The sequence below is a fragment of the Plecotus auritus genome, assembly GCF_963455305.1.
Source record: "Plecotus auritus genome assembly, chromosome: 3".
Taxonomy (NCBI): Eukaryota; Metazoa; Chordata; class Mammalia; order Chiroptera; family Vespertilionidae; genus Plecotus; species Plecotus auritus.
This window is the reverse complement of record NC_137772.1, coordinates 58989903-59014241: the sequence shown is the minus strand read 5'-3', so window position 1 is coordinate 59014241 and position 24339 is coordinate 58989903. Positions and strand designations below refer to the sequence as shown.

Below are 24339 nucleotides of genomic sequence, written 5' to 3'. Positions count from 1 at the left end.
ATTATTAATTCCAATGGGTTAAATCTGAAAAGAAAGAAACATCAACTGAGCTATCAGCTTTTAAATGTGTTTACGTTTCTTTGGGACACCTTGTAATTTCTATACTAGAACAACTGATAATACAAATATTCATTACTTAGAAGATCTTAAATTCTGTGTTTCTGTGATAGAATAATATTAAATGCTCAGAACAGAAATTACAATGCTGGGGGGGAAAAAAACCCCAAGTTTATTTCTTACTTACTTTACTTTGGCCTTTAGAATTTTGCTTAAGAGAAAACAAAATAAAACATGGAGGTTCCTGGAGTTACAAGATGTAAGAATATTCGTTATTGAAATTATCTTTAATTGTTGTGACTTTCAGATAAAAGAAAAAATGCCCAGCTCACACAGGGTATTCAAATTAATATTTATGGTCTAATCTTTCCTACATATCCTCTATGCCAAGACTGTCCAATAGAAATGTAATGTGAACCACAAATACAAGCTACCTACGTAATTTTAAATTTTTAGTGGGCACATTAAAAAATGCAAAAGAAATCTGCTATATTAGTTATAATATGTTTTATTTAGCATGATATATTCAAATACTATAATTTTAATATATAATTAATATATGTTATTAATGAGATATTTTATATTATTTTTTATACTGAGTCTTCAAAATCTGTAATGTACAGATTTTAATATAGCATACTTCAATTTAGACTAGTCACCTTTAAAGTGCTCAATAACTATATATGTCTTGTGGCTACCATACCAGATGACACATCTTTATGTTTTCTCTACTCAATTTCTATGTTTATTTTTTACTTATGTTTATTTCTAAGACCAGGTCTTTAACTTCCAGTTTTTCTGGTAAAATTTTTCATGTCTACTTTGAAAGAGATACATGAGGCCCTCTCTTCCTGCCTGTGGAAGTTTTTGTGTGCTATTTTTATAAATCTCCTGAGCTCTTTATTACCATTTTATGAGAAGCTATCCAGCATTAACTTAGGAATTTAGCAAGCTCTATGTGCAGATAATTCAAACTTTTCTCTGTTTATTTCTAATGTCCATCCCAATCTATTTTTCTGAGGAAGCTATTTGACATTTTGCAAATCAAAATCTCCGAGGCTTGGTTTTGAAATATGTAAATGAGTATTAATAGATAATCTCACAGGTCTTCTGTACCTTTACATGTCTAGAACTCTAAGGTTATTCACATTAGTAACTTGGACTCAACATTGTGTAGGTGGCTCCTCACTCAATGTCCAGTTTCTTAATTATAATAGATTATTTATATACTAGGGGCCCAGTACACAAAGATTTGTGCATGGGGGGTGGGTCCCTCAGCCTGACCTTCACCCTCTCCAATCTGGGAGCCCTCAGGGGAGCCCTCTCCAATCCAGGAGTTTCTGTCTGTTTTTGCAATCATATGAGCGAATTGTCTGAGACCCCAACCCAGTTTGGTTTGGTGCTCACAGAATAATAGAGGTCTTTTTTTTTCTTTGCTCCATTGGTGGAGATTTCCTAGAAGTTGCAGGATATCTTCCCTTTAATTTTTCCTTGACACTGTGACTTTACTTATGTCTCTCACCTTTGTTTTCCCTCCATCCTCCACCTGCAACAGTAACTTGCTCCAGGCTCACTTTGCTCTACAGGGGTGGGCAAACTTTTTGACTCAAGGGCCACAATGGGTTCTTAAACTGGACCGGAGGGCCGGAACAAAAGCATGGATGGAGTGTTTGTGTGAACTAATATAAATTCAAAGTAAAGGAGCGGAGGGGAGAGCAAGAGAACCGGATAGAACAGCCGGATCCGGCCCATGGGCCGTAGTTTGCCCACGGCTGGCTAGGAGATCCCGCAATGCATCTGCCACCAGAACTACAATTCCCAGCATTCCTGGTGCTCCCTGCACTCTTGGTTTTTGTTTCTGGTCCAGGGACTGCACAAACCAAATGGACTGTGAACTCCAGCTGCCCCCAGGTCAGGCTGACAGGACCAGACACTCCAGTGGAATCCCCGGGACACTGGCTGCTCAGTGCTGGTGTGCGCTGGCCACAGGCTTGAAGTGGGCTGGGTCCAGGGGACATGGAGGGTGGGTGGGCATCCCACCCCACCCCTGGCCGCTCGGCGCCTGCGTGCATAGGCCCTGAGTGGCTGGGGGGTGGGAACACCTGCCCTGGCCGCTCGTCGCCTGCGGACGTGCACGCTGCCCACAGGCCCACCATCTTTGTCAGGTTAATTTGCATACTCACTCCTGATTGTCTATGGGTGTCACGGAGGTATGGTCAATTTACATATTTGTCTATTATTAGTATAGATGCACTGAATATCCTTAAGCAAAAACTTTCTTTGATAATATAATGTATCCCATCAATTCTTCCTTTATCATGTATTACCTGTATCTAGACTCTAATCATCTCTCCAGAAGTTTTATAGATGCTATTTCATTACTCACGATGTTCCCCTCTCTAGTATTTGCTTAAGTTTGTTTAATTTATAATATTTTAAACTTTGAATATACATTTATGGTGATACACAAACAGGAGGGAGGCCTTAAGTTTGTATATGTAAGGGAATATGAAGTAGACATTGGGAATTAAGGTCCCAAGTTCAAGGCTGAAATTTAATCATCTGATGCTAAGCAGTAAATGTTTGCCTGATCTAGAAGACCTCAAAGAAGCTAGAATGCAGAAATATGTTAGTTAAGAATTTAATGCATCTTATTTTTGCCATTGAATAGATTCTCTACTGTTAAGGTGCAAATTGTGAAACTTTCTGGTAATGAAGTAGTTAAATGCTATGAAGTTTGAATTTTATAATCTATGATTTAAGTCCAGTCTATGAAATTTATATAGTGATTTTGAACCATGATCCAAAGAGAACCCAGAAGGACAAAGAGAATTAGAAATATTCTGTGTATAATTCTTGTCATCTCAAGAGCTCTAATCAGGAGGTATGGTAATTGTTTGGATACCTACTTTAGCTGAAATTATGGAGGAGAATGTCAAAGACTGTCTACAAAGAGGAAGAGAAGACCAATGACTAAGTTGTAAGAATCTTTATACTGTGGAATATATAAACACTCAAAACAAACAAATAAAACAAAACAAAACAAAATATAAACAAATTCATAGAGACAGAGACCAAAGGGATAAGTATTAGAAGGGAGGGGGTGGGTGGATGGGTGAAAAAGGTGAAAGGTAATAGAGTCAATAATTGGCTAAAGGTGAAAGGTAATAGAGTCAATAGAGTCAATATTGTGATAAGTTTGCACAGTGACAGATAATTACTAGAATTATTGGGGAGGTCACATTTTAATGTATGAAAATATCAAATCACTATTGTACACATGAAACAAATATAACCAATACTAGGAGCCCAGTGCACGAATTTGTGCACCTTGAAAGGAACTGTGGGCTGTGAGGCTGTGGTGGGCACAGGGGCAGGTCTCAGCCCATTCTCCATGCTTCCACCTGGCTCCTCCTACTGTGGCCCCCGGTCCCCTGTCTGCCTGTAGCCCCACTCCTGCTGCTGCCGGGCGTGGGCAGTAGGTGCGAGTGGGGCCGGTGCCGGCAGCAGGTGCAAGTGCCCGGTGGGACTGCGGTGTGTGGGAGCAAAGAATTTTCAGTAACCACCAGATGCTTGCCCCGATGACAGCGACCGGCACCCTGCCTTGGTCTGACACCCCTGCTCATCTGCTCCACCATCCTGCTACAGCCGATGCCCTCCATGTTCTGTGCTCTGCTGCCTGCTGTTGACACCCACCATGTACTGCATGTGACCCCTCATAGTCAGTGCACATCATAGCGACCGGTTGTTCGGTTGTTCCACCGTTTGGTCTATTTGCCTATTAGCCTTTTATTGTATAGGACTAGAGGCCTGTTGCACAAAATTCGTGCACAGAGGGGGGGGGTTCCTTAGCCCGGCCTGCACCCTTTCCAATCTGGGACCCCTAGAGGGATGTCCAACTGCCAGTGTAGACCCGATCCCTCTCACAATCCAGGACGACTGGCTCCTAACCCCTCTGCCTGCCTGCCTGATCACCACTACTTTGCCCCCCATGCCAGCCTGATCGCCCCTACCTTGCCCCCCTGCCTGCCTAATCGCCCCTACCTTGCCCCCTGCCTGCCTAATCGCCCCTACCTTGCCCCCCTGCCTGCCTGATCACCCCTAACTGCCTCTGCCTGCCTGCCTGATTGCCCCTAAATGCCCTCCCCTGCAAGCCTGATCTCGCCACCAACTTCCCTCCACTGCAGGCCTGATCTTGCCCCCAACTGCCCTCCCCTGCTGTCCTGATCACCCCTAACTGCCTCTGCCTTGGCCCCCACCACCATGGCTTTGTCTGGAAGGAAGTCGGACTTCTGGAAGACAGCATATCACCCTTTTATTAGTATAGATAGATTATATAGGAAAGGATTGCTTAAACGGGGGGGGGGGGGGCTTTTCAGCAGGAGGAGATGCTCTTGGCAGACAAAAACATATAATCCCTATATCTGGACTGATAGCCACCCATATGCACTATACTGCCAAACTGGTCATTCAAAAATTGAATCACTTTCTTACACCTTACACCAAACAGCTGTTGCCCTTAAAACCCCTCCTCAGTCCCCACCTTAGGTTCTGCCTTTGCAATTCACCCAGAGTAGGTTTTGATTGGTCGGTTTCAATGCCAGTCAGCGTCAAAAGCTCTGCCTCCTAGGCTGCCATTGGCTCCTCACAATTCACCCAGATTTGATTCTAATTGATCAGTTTCCATGCCAGTCAGCATCTCCAGGCCTATCTCCAGGCTTATCTCTAGAGGTGGGGTTGATCAGCAGCTGTCCCAGGTTGCTTGCGAGCGGGCTGAACTACTGACCACTTTTAGAGAGAGAGAGGCTTGGCTGCTGGCGAGGCCCGGAGAGAGAAGCAGGGTCATCAGACTGCTGCTGCTGATCAGCCCCACCTCTCTCTCTTTCTGAGAGGTCAGCAGTTCAGTCCACTAACCTGCTGCATGCACAGCCTGGTGTTCAGTCGAGCCTTCAGTCGTTTTGCATGTTATGACCTTGGTTCTTTATATACACTGAGTGGCTAGATTATTATGATCTCTGAACGTATAATAATCTGGCAACTCAGTGTATATCCTATCTAATAAAAGAGTAATATGCAAATTGACTGTACCTCCGCTACACCCACCAGCCACGCCCACCAGCCAATCAGGAGGGAATATGCAAATAAACCCGACCAAGATGGCTGCGGCCACAGAGCAGGAGGGAGGCTCAAGTTTCCCTGGCAATGGAGGAAGCCAAGCTTTCCACCTGCCCTTGCCTGCCCAGGCCTCCACTTAAGGATACAAAGTTTCAATTATAGAAGATAAATAAAGCCCAACAGAAATGGCGGCAGCCATGGAACTGGAGAGAGCAGGAGGCTAGGGTTGCCAGCGGCGGTGGAGGAAGCCAAGCTTCTGCAGCCCTGGCCTGCTTGGGCCTCTGCTTAAGGCTACAAAGTTTCAATTATAGGAGATACATAAATCCCAACAGAAATGGCTGCCGCCACGGAGCGAGCAGAAGGCTTGGCTCCACTCCAGGCTACAAAGTTTCAATTGTAGAAGATAAATAAATCCCAGATTCCAGGGCCTCTGCTTGGGTGGCTGGGGGGCATGGCCAGCCTGCAAACCACCACAGGCCCCTCACCCAGGCTGCCCCACACCCCAAGGGAACCCCCACCCTGATCTGGGACACTCTTCAGGGCAAAACAGCTGGCCCCCACCCATGCACCAGGCCTCTTTCCTATCTAATAAAAGAGTAATATTCAGATAGACCATCACTCCAACACACAAGATGGCTGCACCCATGTGGTCAAAGATCCTGCCCCCATGTGGACACAAGATGGCCACCACAAGATGGCCGGCAGGGGAGGGCAGTTGGGAGGGACCAGGCCTGCAAGGGAGGGCAGTTGTGGGCGATCAGGCCAGCAGGGGAGAGCAGTTGGGAGGGACCAGGCCTGCAAGGGAGGGCAGTTGGGGGCGATCAAGCTTGCTGGGGAGGGCAGTTAGAGGTGACCTGGCTGGCAGAGGAGGGAAGTTGGGGGTGACTGGGTCTGCAGGGAAGGGCAGTTGGGGGGGACCCAGGCCTGCAGGGGAGGGTAGTTAGGGGTGACCAGGCCTGCAGAGGAGGGCAGTTAGGGGCAAACAGGCTGGCAGGGGAGCAGTTAGGCATCAATCAGGCTGGCAGGGGAGTGGTTAGGGGGTGATCAGGCTGGCAGGCAGAAGCGGTTAGGGGCAATCAGGAAGGCAAGCAGGTGAGCAGTTGGGAGCCAGCAGTCCTGGATTGTGAGAGGGCAGTCTGATATCCCTCGAGGGGTCCTAGATTGGAGAGGGCGCAGGCTCGGCTGAGGGACACCCCCCCCCCCCCATGAACGAATTTCATGCACCGGGCCTCTAGTCCTATATAATAAAAGGCTAATATGCAAATTGTCCCCTTGACCAGGAGTTTGACCAGCAGGCAAGGCCGGCCAACTGCCCATGTACCCTCCCCCTGGCCAGGCTACCTGGACCCCACCCATGCATTAATTCATGCACCGGGCCTCTAATATATACATATATACACTGAGTGGCCAGATTATTATGCGTTCAGAGTCATAATAATCTGGCCACTCAGTGTATATAGACTAGAGGCCCAGTGCACGAAAATTCGTGCACTCAGGTGGGTCCCTCAGCCTGGCCTGCACCCTCTCACAATTGGGGACCCCTTGGGTAGGGTCCCTACGCCTGTCCTGAGATCAGGGCCTATTGGGGTTTTCCTTACCCGGGCTGCAGGCAACTGGCCCCACCCCCACCGCTGCCACTGCTTGCCATCTGTGTAGTGCTGCCCCGCTCCCCTGCCACCAGTGGCCTCCCTCTGCAGGCAACAGGCTGGGGTGCAATGGCTTGGCTGGCCTGGGACTCCCTCTTTCTTTGCTGGGGGGGTGGGGCCAGCCCTGTGAGGGGCCGTCTGCCTACCTGACCACCCCTAACCACTGACCTGCCTACCTGATCTCCCCTAACCACTGGTCTGCCTACCTGATTACCCCTAACCCCTCTGCCTGCCTTCCTGATTGCCCCTAACTGCTTGCTTTGGGGCGGGGACAGCACTGACTTCCTGTTGGTCAGCCTCCAGTTGTTACTGGTCATTACGACCCAGCAGTTAGGGGAGATCAGGTAGGCAGACAGCTCCCTCACTAGGCTGGCCCCAGCCTAGTGAGGGGGCTGTCTGCCTACCTGATCTCCCCTAACCGCTTGCCTGCCTACCTGGTCACTCCTAACTGCTGGTCTGCCTACCTAATCACCCTAACTGTTGGTCTGCCTACCTGATCACCCCTAACCACTCTGCCTGCCTGCTTGATTGCTCCTATCCGCTTGCTTGGAGGCTGGGCAAGCCCAGCAAGAGGCTGTCTGCCTACCTGATCTCCCCTAACCACTTGCCTGCCTACCTGGTAACCCCTAACCACTGGTCTGCCTACCTGATCTCTCCTAACCCCTCTGCCTGCCTGCCTGATTGCCCCTTACTGCTTGCTTTGGGGTGGGGCCAGCACTGACTTCCGGTTGGTCAGCCTCCAGTTGTTACTGGTCATTACGACCCAGGGTTTTTATGTATTAGGATAATATTGTATACCAATAAACTTAAAAAAGACAAAGTTGTAGGGAATTCACGCTTTAAGATATGGACACATGCAATACCTTAATCAATAAAAAAAAGAAGTGAATAAGCACAAGAAACTGAGGAATATTTGGAGAGGTAGGTGGAGAACTATGAGGCCGTAGCAAACAAGTTAACAATGAAAAGGAGTGCACATAGGTCAAATGAAATAAGGACTGAAAGAACCCATTAGAAAATAGTGGTATTTACTGGAACATTTATAGGGCAATGGGAAGGACAGAGAAGTTTTTTAAGTCTTTTTGCTGAACCTCATTAAGGTAGCAATTTTTGAGAACATCACATGAGATATGTGCAAAAGTGCTCAACATGTGATGTGATTAATGCTGATTTATCTATTTGCTCCAAACCTTATAATTTTCTCTTTCAATACTTATATCTTGTAATATCCTCCCCCCCCCCCCCAAATTTTTGGCATCAGAAAATTGCCTCTGAAAAAACTATTAGTATAGATTCTGGTTTGCATTACTACCATGGCCCATTACTTCATTAGCTTCAACATTCAACAGTTACAGACCTGGTTAATTTTAAGAGGGAGCTTCTTTCTCTAAGCCCAGAACTTGTTCCAAGCTTGTTACAAAATGGCATGTCAGTTCTTAAAAGAAACCTCAATGCTTAAAATCCAGTAAAGTTATTTCCTACAATTGCTTTAAAATAAATAGCTATAGCAATAGTAGTAAAGTAAAATAAATAAATAAATATTTATTGATTATTTTTTATAAAAATTTACATTCTAATATTTCTACAAGTTTTTTAAAATAATAGAAAAAGTCTATTATTCTCTAATTTTTCTACCTCTCCCAATCAATTGCAAATCTTTTATGTATTTCTTGGGTATTTACCTGCATGTTTCTGGAAAGTAGTCTTGTACTACTTTACTAATATAGCTATACTTTTCCAGTTTTAGACATTATGTATTCACTTATTACAGTAAAATATGAACATTTAATTCTTTTCACTCTTTTCTCCCATTTTCAGTATGCTCATTTTAGTTGTTTGACCAATAACCAATTTTTATATTATTGTGTATAAATATTTTCACAGCTAACCCATATAAGTTATTATGTTTATATTTAGTTTCTTGGATACTTTTTTAGGGTTTTTGCCTTTGAGTTAAAAGTGAGTGTGTGAGTGTGTGTGTGCATGTGTATGTGTCTGATTCATTTCCAAACTCTGCAAAGTGTAAATGTCTTCTCAATATTTTAAACATATAGGTATTTCTATGAATTCTGTAGTCTTGGAGATATCCTTCTTTTCTCCTTTTGATCTCCTCTGGAATTATTGCTTTATTGGTCTTTTGCATAACTATTATTTTTTGGGATTTCCCTTCACAACGATCCTAGAAATTCCTTTTGTCTTATACCTGTATTGGATCTCTTCTGTGTAGGTTTATGTTTGTCTTCTTCTTGGCTTACACTCTCATTTTGGTGACACGTTTTCTATTCATTTCATGAGAAAGAGCTCATGGTAGACCAAGTGTGTGGTATGTTGTAAATATGAAATGTCTCTATTCCACTCTCATACTGTATTGCATTTGGTGGCTGTAAATAAGTAGGATAGCAATAACATTCATTCATAATTTTGAAGTCATTGTTTTTCTTATTGGTTTGTTTGTTTGTCTAGTGTTGCTGCTTACAACTTTGATGCCATTCTGATTTTTTCTCTGTGAAAGTTTTGTCTCTGTGTTCAACACTTTAAACTGGTATGCATTGACATGGGGCTTTTATTTTTCCCTACTGAGTGAGACATTCCATAGACTTTTCACTCTGAACTTCAGTTTTAGAACATTTTGTTAAATTATTTCCTTGATAATCTTCTTACCATAACCACAGTACTTTTGTTCTCTCTTTTTTTTGTTATTCACATAATGCATCTGTAAGATGGGTACTCTCCTTATTTCTTCCTACTTAACTTTATTCTAACTTTTGTAACATTTTCTTAAGTTAAAATTCAAGATTTTATCATTGATTTTTTTCTCCATTTCTGCTATCATATTTCTAATTTACACAAATTTTCTTTACTTGTCTGGACATTTATTTCTTTATTATTTATTATTACTTTTCCATTGCATTCACAACTTTGCACAGGGGCCTAGTTTTTGGCATAGCTTTGCTTTTGACATGCCTTCCTTTCTGAGCTTAGTCATTTCTAGCTTTAAAAAATTCATTAAATTTTTTTAAATATTTATTTTTAAGGTGGTGTTATTTTCATGCAAGCATAATTTTCTTTCTCTGGGAGGTAATGTTAAACACAGACACACACAGAGTTTACTTCTACTTCCAGCACTCTATTTTCTCCTTCTGCTTATTTGGTCTCTGTCTTTCATGTTAGAGGCTTTCTTCAAATATTTGGGGATCCTTGGCTGCCCATAAATATTTAAGAATAAGTTACTAAATATCTGATTAGAAACTTATGGGCTTGTCAACTAGTGTGTCTCCACCAGTTGACAGCTAAATCCACTTCATTATTTTAGTAGGATGTCATGAGGAAACAGAAGTAAGCATGTGTTGGCTTTGCTGTCCAATTTAGACAATTTGGAATATATACTTTTATGACACAACTGCTTAAGATATGGCATTATTTAAAAACACTTATCTAAGCATGTAAGTTACAATGTCTAATGTTTTGTAAACTGAATAAAACCCACATAAGTTTCTAAAGGTGATAAAATTGAATCATGAATCTCTTTTGTAACAAATAATCTACATCTATTTTAATGTGCTTCACACATTTTTAATAACCATGAAGGGAATACAGTATTCTCAATAGATCAATTCCATGCTTCATCTTATTAATCATTCTAACTTTTATAATGCTGGAAGTGCCAAAATATCTCCTCACTGCAGCTGCATATTCACGGTCCAAAACATTCTTTCCAATATGACTTGATTATCCTCATCAACTTTGTAATAACCTTCATATGTGAGGTGAGAGAGTGAACAAGAATTAATCTTGCCACCAGTATGAGTGGATTTGGAGTTCTAATGTGAATTCAGATTAGAAACAGTGCACTAGTTTTGAGGAGAATTAGTTGGAGTGAGTTGCCATAGAAGAAACACTAACAAAAAATAAAAAATAAAAATAGAGTAAAAACCTGACTGCCCCTCATTTTCAAGAACTTGATTAAACATTTAATAATTTTAAAGAATAAATATATGTTTTGTCAAAAAGGAGGCATAATATAAACGTTAAAATCAAAGCAAAAGGGATGAAAAATATTTGTATATGGTGATGTCAGTATGACTTCAAACCTGCATGCTAGAGAAAAGAATGAACTACCTGTAATTTAGGATGAAAAACTGCCTCCATTCTTGTGCGATGCAATTCTGAAGTTTGAGTAATTTCTATGTGAGTTAAAATAGTCCACGTCAGTGAGTGGTTTTTATAGGAGACCTCTATATGGCAAAAGAAATCGAAGAAGGTAACAGAGTTCCCCTGAGGGCTAACCACCCTTATTCAAGTTAATGAGATATGCGCCTGAATAAGGCCTCAGTCAACATTAATTTTTTTTTAAATACGAGGTTAGAAAAAATAACCTTTCTCCTAATGAGCACTTTAGATTACATTAATTTTTTCAAAATAATTTATGTGAATTCTTTTTTCCTAAAAAAGCTTATGTATATTTATGCCACTTGTTGTTCTGTAATGAAAAACATTTTTATTCTTCCGATTGCATAGAACAAAAGCAGAAGCATGGCAAAAAAATAGGTGGCAGGAAAGGAAGGGTGGTGAGATGTTCTGAAATTAAGGAAGTCAAAATAAAAGTGGAGAATATTCATGTTTCCCCCCCGTGGTTCTGTTTCCAAATATGCACTCTTAAATTAGCATAGAAAGATTATTTAGTGCTTAATGGTATGTAATTCCCTTGCATAAATTATAAAAAATGAAAGATATTTGCAGTTATATCTAACTCTGAATTTTAAAGCCAACAGAGAAAGCAAACAAATTAAAAGAGAAAACTAAGGAAAAAAATTACGCCAATTAAAAATCAGTGGGACTGTTTTACTGTGTGGATTCATAAACTCAACTTCAAAAGATACCTAATGCACTTTAATAATTTGTAAGAAGTGGCCCAATTCTTCAATTTTACTTAAATTAAGATAAAAATTCATAATGTTGACCAGAGTTGAAACACAGATTTTATTCCCTCAGACAGTTATATATCTATCATTCATTCATTGCTTTGTTCACTTACCTTATGAACAGTTACTTAGTGTTTACTGACAGCTGGGTATAAGGACACTAAGAGGCAAAACACATAGTTTTCACTCTTCAGGAGCTCCAGCAGTTGGAGAAGGCAGGTACAATAGAGCTTAGTGCTATGTGATGTTTCTCCCCTCCTCACAAAGATTCTGATTATAGTTTTATACATACAATTCTATGGTACGTATTGCATTGTGTGCCCACCACCCAAAATCAAAGATCTTCCGTTACCATATATTTGACATCCTTTACCCTTTACTACCCCTTCCCTCTGGTAACTACTATACCGTTATCTGTGTCTATAAGTTTTTGTTTGTTTGATTTTCTTATTTGTTTCTTTCAGTTTTATATACTACATATGAGTGAAATCATATGGTTCTTGATTATTTCCACCTGACATTCCTCTTAGCATGTTATTCTCAAGATCCATCCATGTTTTTTGCAAATGGCACTATTTCATCTTTTCTTATGGCTGAGTAGTATTCTACTGTATACATGTACCACATCTTCTTTATCTAACCATCTATTGAAGGACACTTCTGTTGTTTCTGTGCATTGGCCACCATAAATAATGCTGCAATGAACATAGGGGTACATATATCATATAGAAATGGATGTTAAGTTAAGTGTTGTGGTGGGGAGAGTAAAGGAAGATTTCAGAAGTCATACTGGATTTCAGTCTAAGTATGACTAAGTTCTCAATAAATCAGTGGATGAATTATTCCAGGAAGAAGAAAATGTGCAAAGGCCAGGGCATGGATTGTTTTGAAATTGCAGCATAAGCTTTGCAGAGTTGCAGAAAGCGGTAGGAGATGAGATAAAGAAAGGTGTTTGAAAGGTGTTACGCATGGTACAAAAAGGAATTTGTACCTTAGTGTTTAGGTATTGGGGAGTCACTTAAAGATCTTTAGAGGGAGACAGACATGATTGGTTTTGCCTTTGGAAATATCTCTGATAGAATCTTCAAAGGTGAACTGGAAAAAACTGAGCATTTAGGAGAGAGAAGAAGTGAGTAGCAATTGTAATAAAAGAGAAAATAATAGTTTTGAGAAATATTTAACAGAGCTATCAGGTCCTCATCACTAATTAGATTTGAAGGGAAGGGAGAGAAAAACCAGGAATGATTATCTGGTTTCTAGTTTGGCCAAATGGAAAATGATGTTTCTATTACTCAGATAAGCAGAGGAAAAGCAGAGCGAAGATAATAAATTTGTTTTGAGAAAATTGGATACTTTTGTAATAAAGTGTAAAATAATTTATTTGAATACAAATACCAGCAGAGATTTTTTTGGAAAAAAATAGTTTATTCCTCTAAAATAAATACGTCTTTTGTTGTTTTTTTTTTTTTTTTAAAATCCTGGAAAAATATTACTAATAGCAATTGATCTCCACATATCTGCACATCTACCTTTCCCATTCCTGGAATCGGTTATTACTTAAACCTACTTTCTCTGGATCACTGACTTGGCAAATAGCCTGAAGAAGTATGTAGACTTAAGAAAGTCTTTGCAGATGGAAATTCTGCTTTGCTCATTGTATTACCATTAATGTCCTTCCCTTTTCTTGACCATGAAGAGGAAGAATTCAATTAGAGGACACCTTTAGGTTTGAGCTTTGGCTTATAATAACTGGATATATTTCGTTATCATAGGACTAACAGATGTGCCTAAAAAACCACCTGATATTTCCTTTATATTGTTTCAGGGACAAGACAAATGGAGACCAGATGGTCCAGTCCAGAAAAGCCTAATTGCCAACTCTGATTTAAGCTGGAAAAATTCCTCAAATGAAAATGGGAATTTAGCTTCGAGATAGTAGTTTCCATGTGTGAGTTTTAAATTCTCCAAAAGGGTTGGCTGGGGAGCAATAACAGGAAAAAAAATCATTTGCAGGATTAAGATGATAAGTTTATTTTTTTTGAGAATGTAAAACATCTATTTCTTGCTTGTGTATATTTGTACAAGTAGAAATAATTAACCTCTTTTTTCAGACCTTAGTGTTTCTCATCAATGCTCTAGAAGGAGTTAACTGAACTGACAGATTTGATTACTCAAAGTGGTCAGTCTCATTTTTTATTTCACTTTGACATAAGACTTGGCACAGGTGTGTTACAAGTTAGGCTCATTTATTGCTGCACTTCTAAGTTATAAATCTGGTTTACATCTATGGAAAATGTAGTGTAGAATTGAAGACATGTCCAATTATCTGGGCAATTTGTTTTATGAACTTATACCAAATTAAATAGAAAGCTTCACCAGTATTTGTTCTTCCTCTGTGGGCTGCAAATCAGTTAGGAAAAACTTCTTGAACAGGGCATGGAAAGTTCTGGCTTTTCAGACTGTTTCCTGAATGTGTTCTGATTAAAACAGGATCTGAAAGTCTGATTGATAGTCTCTGTTTCCTTTCTTAATGTCACAAATACATTCAGAATGTTGACTCCTATGAAAGGTAGAATTGCTAAGCTGGATTGCATTGCCTTCAGCCGTTCTTCATATTAGAGGAAATGATTTGACTAAGCACTTAAATCATGGATATGCAAGGCTGGGTTTCTCAGGAAGTAATTATTGAAAGAGATTTTGTGAGTCTCTCATCTATAAAAATGAAACAAAATTCAACCTAGGATGGGCAGTCAACACATAGTATTATGTGTATATGCTTTTGGACTTTAAAAAATAGAGTGCCTTATCTGACCAGCATCATATGTAACAGTGAATTGTTAAGGATTTATATATAACCACCTTTTCTCTCAAATACAGCAAAAAATATATCAACAGGGATAAATATTTTAAAGTTGAAAACTAATGAACACTTTACTTCTTCCTTAAAAAAATTAGCCAGTAGAAAATACTCTGTTAAAAAATAGCAAAAACTGTGCTTAACACTGTTAAGTGCCACTCCCAAATGCAAAAGAAATAAATGTTATTAGAAGATTAAAATAAACCAAAACTCTGTTAGGTTCAAATCTGCAATCATATATGGCAAATAAATTAGCACAAATAGAGGGACATAGAAAATAATCTTTTGTGGTAAAGGCAAGATTTAATTGCCTGGTAAAATTAATTGATCTTTGTGGGTGAGAATTTGTTCCCTAGAAGTTGGTCAACACCCATTAAAGAAAGTCATTTATACAAATTTAAAACTATTTCTCAAGAGAACTGTTATAGAAACCTTAAAAGAAATCTCCTTATTCCCAATACATTTTCTGATCAGTTTTTCTTTCTGCTATTAAAATTAAGTGGATGATGTGTTGAAACTTATCCTCATTGCTTTTTATTCTTCCCAGAATTATTCATACCATAGTCTATTTTCTTTATTTACTATACCAATTTTCTTTTAATTTGACAGTTTTCCTTGTATTTCAATGTATTGTTTTGACAATTACTCATCAAGATTTCACTTGAAAAAAGAAAATCATAATTCATGTTCACATTTTAAACTTAACTCATTTTAGTCTTTCTTCTTATTTCATAGTCCTATGTGCATTACAATGACACAGACTATAACTGACAAGATAATGGATTAAACTTAATAAGTTTATCTACTTAAAGAGGGTTTGCTGGATACTGAAAACTAAACTAAACTTTCCCACAAGAGATGGACAATATAATGATTTTAAAAAGCCAATACTTTTTATTCTTAACCAATAAGCTAAATTATACGTAATTTACTCTTGTTCTTTCCTCATGGCATTTATGACCTGGACTAGTCTACCATGCACTGGCTTGTGAGTAATATTACTTTGCCTTAATCTGCACACTGCCTTCTACCTTATTTTCATATTCTCCTTGATGAATGAACTTTGTTTTCACCTTTCTTCCCTACACTTTGTCTGCCTTTCCTATTTTTTGTTACTATCTATCTATCTATCTATCTATCTATCTATCTATCTATCTATCTATCATCTATCTATCATCTATCTATTTATCTATCTATCACCTATCTATCTGTATCATCGCCATCTGTCTATGTATCTACATCATTATCATAATCTTTTTTATCTCAGTATTTCAATAATACACTCTGACATGGTTTTGATGATGGCAGGGAGGTTTTCTTTTGCACATCTCTGCCTCCTTTTCCTTATAAAGTTTGATAAGGAAGTTTTTGGAAAGATCCTTTTGATTGCCAGTGTTTTCAATTCTATTAGGCAAAGGTGTCTGCAGAGCATGTAGTGGGCAGCTTGAATGGAGGTCTTTAATCAGTGTATTATGTTTCCTGAATGTGTTCTGGTTAGGAATCATCAATCAACAGCCCTTGAACTGGACTCTGTCTAAAAGGTAGTGAAAAAAAGACCTATGCAGAAAACTCCTGCCTCATTCTGAATCCCCTTTTTTTTCTTCCTAGGTAGATCACCTTGGGATGGAGTCTGAAAGGAGAAAGGAGTTTTCTTCTGATATAGAATCAAAGGATTTCATGACTTTTTTTTTTTTTTTTCAAAAAGTCCACTTAGGAGCCCATGGAGTTGAACCAAATAGCTTTCTCTTCCTCATTCATGATAATGAAGGAAAATTATTGAAAGCAGTATAATTTTTGAGTGTGAGCTTTATGAACACAATAGAATATATTACTTTTAATTCAATATTTTATTTGTTTATAACTCTTGTTTTTATATGATGCTTTATTTAATTTTTGAATATTTTGGGATTATAATGATTATACAAAAAATCATGTTAATATGGTAGATAAATATAATATTCTTTTGAATGGATTTTTATAACTTCTTATTCCTATATAATTATTTTATTTATATTCTAACGAAATGATTAGTACAAATTCTACAGAATTTGGATGAAAGTTTAACTTGACTGTGCTTCAAAAATTATTCTTAAATGAGGCCATTATCATATTAAGTACATAGCTCCTATATTACTACTCCTTTGAAGCACTGCTCTAAACAATAAATAGATAAAAATCATTCTCATTCATGAAGCTCAATATGAATTTAGTGTAAACATCCTATTTACTTTAAAGAAAACAGCTACTTATTAAATTTTTTTTGACAAAAGTTACTTCACATAAAGAAGTTAAATACCACTGTTTAATGAACATTAAATAAATAACAATGGAAATGAAGCAGGACAAAAGGGCCGTTAAGCAGCCTGGACTTGATTCACACAAGAGACTGTTGAAATTTATGCTCAAGTCACTGAATACCAATGTATGTAACATCTGAACATGTGGGTGCCACATTTAATTCTTAAAAAACTCTGTTTTTTTTAAAAAAACATTAATTGGACAAATATCTGATAAATACTTTCTTTCTGAAACATATAACTTTTCTCTACCCAGTAGCCCTGGCTTTTCAGCTGGAAACAGTACATTACCCCACTTCATTGTCCTAGAGATGCCATTTACTGCATAACAGTTGATTAATTTTAAACTGGAAAAATTATGATACCTCATTTCCTTGGCCTCTGGTTGGTCTAGTTATAGGTATATGGTTAGAGTTGGCCAGTGCATTCTTTATGTAGTATTTTCTTGTTACCATGTGCATTTATTGTGGCAAAAGTTTTAACATATAAAGAGATAAACAGTAGTATATAGACACTTTCCATGCCTTATTGGCTAGAAGGTGAGTTGTCTGGGGCGTGGGTCAGGAAAGGAGCAGTAGAATAAAAAAAGAGAGAGAAAAACAAGAGAAGAATGAAATGGAGGGAGAGGGGAGAGAGACAGGGAGAGCTATTAAGTTGACCCACAGGGTCAACTTAGAAGAGAAATGGATAGTCCTGATGGCATTCAAATTATTTGAATTCTTGGTTCTCTACTTTACTTATAGCTTGGTTGTTCTGCAAGATATCCCAATATCTATAATAATAAAAGCCTAAGTGAACATCGCAGCTGAACAGATGACTGAACAGGCTGCGAGGGGCGACTGGGCTGGCAGGGGGGTTAGTGAGGGGCGACCAAATGACTGAGCAGCAGGCTGCGTGGGGCGACCAGGCCTGCAGGGGGTTAATGAGGGGCAACCAAATGACTAAACAGCAGGCTGTGTGGGGCGACCAGGCCTGCAGGGGCGGGGGGCAGTTGGAGGTGACCAGGCAGGCAGGCAGGTGAGCAGTTGGAGCTAGTAGTCCTGGCAGTCAGACATCCCCTGAGGGTTCCCAGATTGGAGAGGGTGCAGGCTGGGTTGATGGGACCCCCTCCCCCACCCCGTGCAAGAATTTTGTGCACAGGGCCTCTAGTCTTTCCAATAAAAAGGCTCCCTTAAAAGTTGTTCTTATCGAGTATTTTTCACTGCCACCAAAAGATTTCTAATAAATGCAAACTTTGACTTATATTACAGGTCTCATTTGGAGAGATATAAACTTGAATTAAAGGCAAACTTGCAAATCTGATCCATGTCCAAATCCAGAGGCCTTCATAAAGCCATTTAATATCAAATATGGTTAACTTTTAAGAAAAGCAAATAGCCAAAGTAAAAGTGTTGTATCTATTGAGCTACTTAGAAATCTTTTAGGCTTTGAAATGTAGGCTTCCTTTAATGAGTTAGAAAGGCAGTTGATAAAATAAGTTTACATGTGAGTCTTTATTACTCAGTTTATCTCATTAGACCTAAAAAATCCCAGCAATTTTGATTCTTTTCATAGTATTACCAAGTTGTCAAATGAATTTTTCTTATTTCTCTACATAAGTTCTGTTCATTATTATCTGTAAAATAGTGCTAATATTCCAACTTCAAATTTCCTGTCATTTTAATACCCTTTCTAAGGACCTTCATTGTAAAAAGAAGTGTTCTCAGCTCTGTGTTGATATGAATACAAAGTCTCTGACATAGTACAACTTATATTTAATGGAGGAGGAAAATATAATAATGAATGACTTACCAAAGGTGCAGATGCTTATTATAAAGGTTTAAGGATACTTAGAGCTCCAAGGACCCGTGTTTGTCTTCTTGCTTTAGCCAACAACCAGAAAACTGGAAAATATAACCTATTAGGTAGCCCAGTAACCTCTGTTTATGATTCTACAGTCAAGACTATTTTTTTCAGTATAATGGCTGTGCAGAATATTTTGTGAGGAGTGTGATTCTGAGCAGCACTCTGTCCCTTGCAGATAGATTGAGGAACATGCATAGTGGGCAGATTACCAGTCTCCCAAAGGAAGGCGTTAGCACCTACTGAGCACTGATGATGTCACTCTGGCCCCTCATAATAATTTTCCTGTTTTCTGAACTTATTTCTTTGTCAGATGCAATAGTTCTAAGTCTCTGATTCCCCCCAGACAGCTGCTTTGCTGCTTTCCTGCTTTGCTTACTGATTTTTACTCTGACTCAGCTTTCCTGCATTTGGCCCACTCCAATCTCCCTATTTTCTGACATTGTTTCACAAATAGCTTTGACATCCCTGCTCTTCTGTTTTCAAAGCTTAAGTCCCAAAGGAACTTCAATTCACTTGCACCTTAGTTTTTTAAAATAAAATTTAAATTCATTGTTGAACTTAAATCCCTTTCTGAACTCTATTGCTAATTTACAGATTATAAGGGATGATTGAAGATTTTTGCCTAGATTGGAGAAGGTCATGATGAGAAGACTGTGGCGATGTCAAGGATAAAATTGAAGGCTAGTGAGAGGTTAAGAAAGAAATACCACTTAAAGTTATTATGTGATTCCACATTTGCTTGTCTGTTTCACCCAGTATTGATACTTTTGAAAAATTATTCAGTAAGCATAATGTCTGACAAGTAATTGATGGCAAACAGATATTGTTTCAAAAAATAGATAAAAAATAGCAGTGAGAGTTAAACCAAGGCCTCTGGGGCATGAAGAAGTTATAATCCATAGTACCTGACCTCTATTTGGAAAATGAAGGAAAGAAGTCCAGATTCTCTCAGATTTCAAGTTAGTGTTTTTCTGAGTGGTTGGTGGTATTATCGACAGAGCAGGAGAAATAGAGGAGTTAGCAGGCTCTAAAGGTACAGACTATGACTTTGCTTTTTGTTATACTTGATTTTTGGGTATCTATGGGACATGCCAAAGGTGCCGTCCAGTAAGGAGTTGTATATTTGTACCCAGAACTCAGAGGAGATATAGAGACTGGAGATCTGGCCTACAAAATGGAATTCTTAGAGTGGGGAACCTCAGTTTTTAAAAAGTGAACTGCAAGAATATGCTAGAGAGGAGGTTGAATAAATTGACCTAAGAACTAGAAAGGGAAACAAAAGAATATTGCCATGGAAATGTAGAGATGAGAAAATATTGAATGTGATGATATGGAATAAGTATACTTCCCGTGGTAGTCCTATGGTTTGACCTAGCCAAATGGGAGGTGCAGAAGAACAAGATGACCTATGCAGGCATTGGTGAGAATCCTAACACCATGGCATGGCCCTTTCATCCAAATCTGCCTTTGCAAGGTTGGCTGCAGAACCTACTGAAGGCTGCACATTTCTCCTTCTCTAACTGGAGAGAGCTGCTTGTACACGTGAGAGTACTATCTTTGCTTTAAAGGTGAAGAACTGCCCTAGCTGGTTTGGCTCAGTGGATAGAGCGTCGGCCCGTGGACTGAAGGGGCCCGGTTTGATTCCAGTCACCTTGAACGGGTTGCAGGCTTGATCCCCAGTGGGGGGCATGCAGAAGGCAGTCAATCAATGATTCTCTCTCATCATTGATGTTTCTACCGTGTTTCCCCAAAAATAAGACAGTGCCTTATATTAATTTTTGCCCCCAAAGACACGCTAGGTCTTATTTTCAGGGGATGTCTTATTTTTCCATGAAGAAGAATACGGTACACATTTATTGTTAAATGAAAATAAAGGAAATTTATTACCTGTATACGGTACGGTAGTACGGTAGTTGTCAACACAAACCAGACAAACTGTGAATCCTACAGTATCAAGAATTTACTCATTTATTCAATGACAATCATGTCATCATCTTCTGGAACATCATCATAACAATCCAATTCCTGAATTTCCTGGTGAATTTCTTGTGACTCCATTTCTTTCAGAATCAGTGGACCAAATCTCTCATGTTTAGCAATAGCACTGTCTTTAAATGAGTACTTCTTGTCAAGGTAGCCTGCTTGCAGTGCATTTGCAATGCAACTCTCAGTGATTTTCTCCCATGAATTCTTCACCCAAGTCACAACTTCTTGCAGTTTAGGTTTCACAAAGTTTCCACGCTGATTTCTCTCCATTCTATTTTCAATGTAGTCATTAATTTCCATGCACAAATTGTCTTTGAATGGCTTGTTTATTGCAATATCAAGAGTCTGGAGATAGGCCGTCATTCCTGCAGGAATCATTATCTGATCTATTTTTCTTTCGTGAAGAAATGTCTTCATGTCTTTAGTGCGGTGAGTGCTGGCTGCATCCCAGACTAGCAGACCTCTTTGGCTCCCTCGCATAACAAGTGGCAGCATTAAATCGACCCACTTCCTTATAACTGCTTATGTGGCCCAGGCTTTTTCAGTTTCAAGAATAAAAACGCCCAAAACACATTTAATCTTTTCCTTCTTGCCCTTAGAAATGATTAAAGGTGGGATTTTAGTGCCATCCAGATGAATTGCCAAAATACAGGAAACACGTGCACTTTCGTAAGCAGTGGAGGGAATGTACGCTAAGGAGGCACCCTGCTGTTTAATTGTTGTTTGAGATGATTGGCCCATAAACACTGCAGTTTCATCCATAGCAATCATGTTGGAAAGACTGTATTTAGAGAAGTCAGCATCATCAATAAAGGACTTGAATGCAAGTGCTCACTTAATAACTTGAGTATCTTCCAACCTAAACAATGTTGTAGATCTTCTTAAAGACAATTCACTTTGCTGAAGGAAATTATCCAGCCAGTGTTGTGATGCTTTTAAGTCTTCGGGGGCTATGTCAAACTGTGGTGCCATTGCAAGGGCAAATTCTTGAATCTGAGCCCTATTCACAACCAAAGCCTTTGCTCTCCTGTCAACAACCCATTCACAGATCAGGTCTTCCAGCTCGGAAAATAATGGTTGCCGACCTGATCCACACTTGCGCTTTTTAGCATTTCCCTTGTCTGCTTGTTCAATGAGGTTACCATACTCTGCTCGCCATTTTCAGACCAATCGGATACTCAACATCTTCTCTTTGCAGAAAGCAGTAAGATTTTGGCCCCAAGAGTCTTCCACGATTCCTTTCTTGTACTCCATGGAGTAGCTTTTTCTTTTTGCGCTCATTTCTACCATAGGGGTAAAAAAAAAGGAATTGGGGTATCAAGGTGGGGGAGGGGGATCACTCAAAATGACACAGGGGGGATCAGAGGGGGGAATCAAAATGGCACAGGAGAATCAGAGGGGGGATTACCATTTTAGTAACCCCTTTTGATCCTCCTGTGTTATTTTGATTGCCCCCTCTGATCCTCCTGTGTCATTTTAAGTGATCCCCCTCCCCCAACCCCTGTGCCACTGAACACCTTCACCAGACATACCCCCTACCCCTTTATCAGACATTTACCCCCTGGGGCCTGCCTGGGGACTGTCACTGGGCTTGCTGGGGCCTGGATCTGGGCTGGAGCAGGGTCTGCCACTAACTGAGAACCTTCAGTCATCATGAAGGCGGCCGCAAGCATCAGGTAGTGTCACCAGAGACAGACCAGCACTCACCACCTTCGCCACGTCCCGTCCGCTCTAATCCTCCTGTTCTTCTACACGCATCTGCGAAAGTCTCTTCCTCTCTCCCACCCCGCGCTCACCGCTCACTCCGACCTCCGTTCCGCCTCCACACACCAGTGACGTCAGGACTCCGTGTAACGTCACTGGTTGCTAGACGCCAGTCAGGGCGGCCCTAGCGACCAGTTTACAGTAAATTAATTTTCATTCCGAGACAGAGCCTGGGACCCTATTTTCGGAGGATGCCTTATATTTTACTCAGAAGGAAACCTGTAAGTAGGTCTTATTTTTGGAGGATGTTTTATTTTCGGGGAAACACGGTATCTCTTTCTCCCTCTCCCTTCCTCTCTGAAATCAATAAAAAATATTAAAATAATAAAAAAATAAAGGTGAAGAAGTTAACTTCTGAATCCTCAAAATAATGTCTGGGCAAACTTTTCCACTTAAACCTGTTATTTCCTAACTAGTGTTTGTACATAGTTGGTAGTACAGTGCTTTGTACATAGCTTGTGTCCACTCAGAAAATGTCAAGTGAATGAATGATGTTGCTACTGACTCCTACATTTTTTAATCTCTTCACATGGCACACATGAGGCTGATGCAATGACTCTTTTCACAATATGTAATGGGCACAATCTCTAGTCAATCTAACACATTAAAACATTTTTTTTTGATACTTTTAAAGTGGAGTCAATCTGTGAGGAAGTGACAAATGATGAGTTAGGTCCGTGGTCGGCAGTGGCTTGTGAGCCACATGTGGCTCTTTGGCCCCTTGAGTGTGGCTCTTCCACAAAATACCACGGCCTGGGTGAGTCTATTTTGAAGAAGTGGCGTTAGAAGAAGTTTAAGTTTAAAAAGTTTGGCTCTCAAAAGAAATTTCAATCGTTGTACTGTTGATATTTGGCTCTGTTGACTAATGAGTTTGCCAACCACTGAGTTAGGTGAATAAACCATTCAATTCATACATTTCTTACTCTTGATAATTTTCTTTTTTCAGTGTAAAATGTTTACATTTAGAATTAGGTAGCTGGACTCAGTTTAGATGATTCCAATTTTGTTGGCAACATCCAAAGCATCATAGTCAGGAGCCAGTTGAACATATGCCTTCTTCTCGCCATCAGGCCTGATCAGGGTGTTGACTTTGGCCACATCAATGTCACAGAGCTTCTTCACCACCTGTTTGATCTGGTGCTTGTTGGCCTTGACATGCACAGTGAACACAAGTGTATTATCATCTTCTATATTCTTCATGGCTGACTCTGTAGTCAGGGGAAATTGATGATGGCATAGTGGTCAAGCTTGCTTCTCCTGGGTGCGCTCTTCCGAGAACATTTAGGCTGCCTCCGGAGCCTTAGTGTCTTTGGCCATGGGAAGGTGGGTGACGAGCGGATCTTTTTTGTGTGGCTGTGGACACATTTCAAGACTGTTTTCGTTGCTTTCAAAGCCTTTGCTTTGGCTTCGGCTTTGGGAAGGGCAGGGGCTTCCTTCTCAGCTTTCGGCGCCATCTTCGTAAAAAGGACTCTTGATAATTTTTATGAGAGTTTTCTTACCATTTCCATGCTTTAGTTTCTGATTCTGGAAAGTTGAATCTTCTTGGACTTGGGCCACTGGCCTATTTTTGTGTTTCCAGCTCTTGCAAATTGGAACATATCTGAAATCTATTAATTTTAGAGTACATAAGCCAAAAGTGTATTAAAAAATCCCTATTTGCTCTTTTGTAACGTAAAAGTGAAGTGACCTCTAGTAGAAAGCGACCCCCCTCTTCTATAGGCTTGCCTGAAGAATAGGGGACAATTTACATGTGAGCTTGGAATCATTGTGCCAAAAAAAGCGGTGTGGTTTGATGCATCCTATCAATCATTCTGTTCTTTTAAGAGTTTTACTTTGTGTTTCACAGAATA

At 39.8% G+C, this 24339-nt stretch overlaps 1 pseudogene across 1 annotated transcript; it reads right to left on the bottom strand.

The window, feature by feature from the left end:
• Positions 1 to 23476: 23476 nt before the first annotated feature.
• LOC308245620 (large ribosomal subunit protein uL23-like) lies at positions 23477 to 23943 on the bottom strand (annotated as a pseudogene). The gene has a single exon. The product of its transcript is annotated as a large ribosomal subunit protein uL23-like (transcript).
• Between the last annotated feature and the right edge of the window lie 396 nt (positions 23944 to 24339).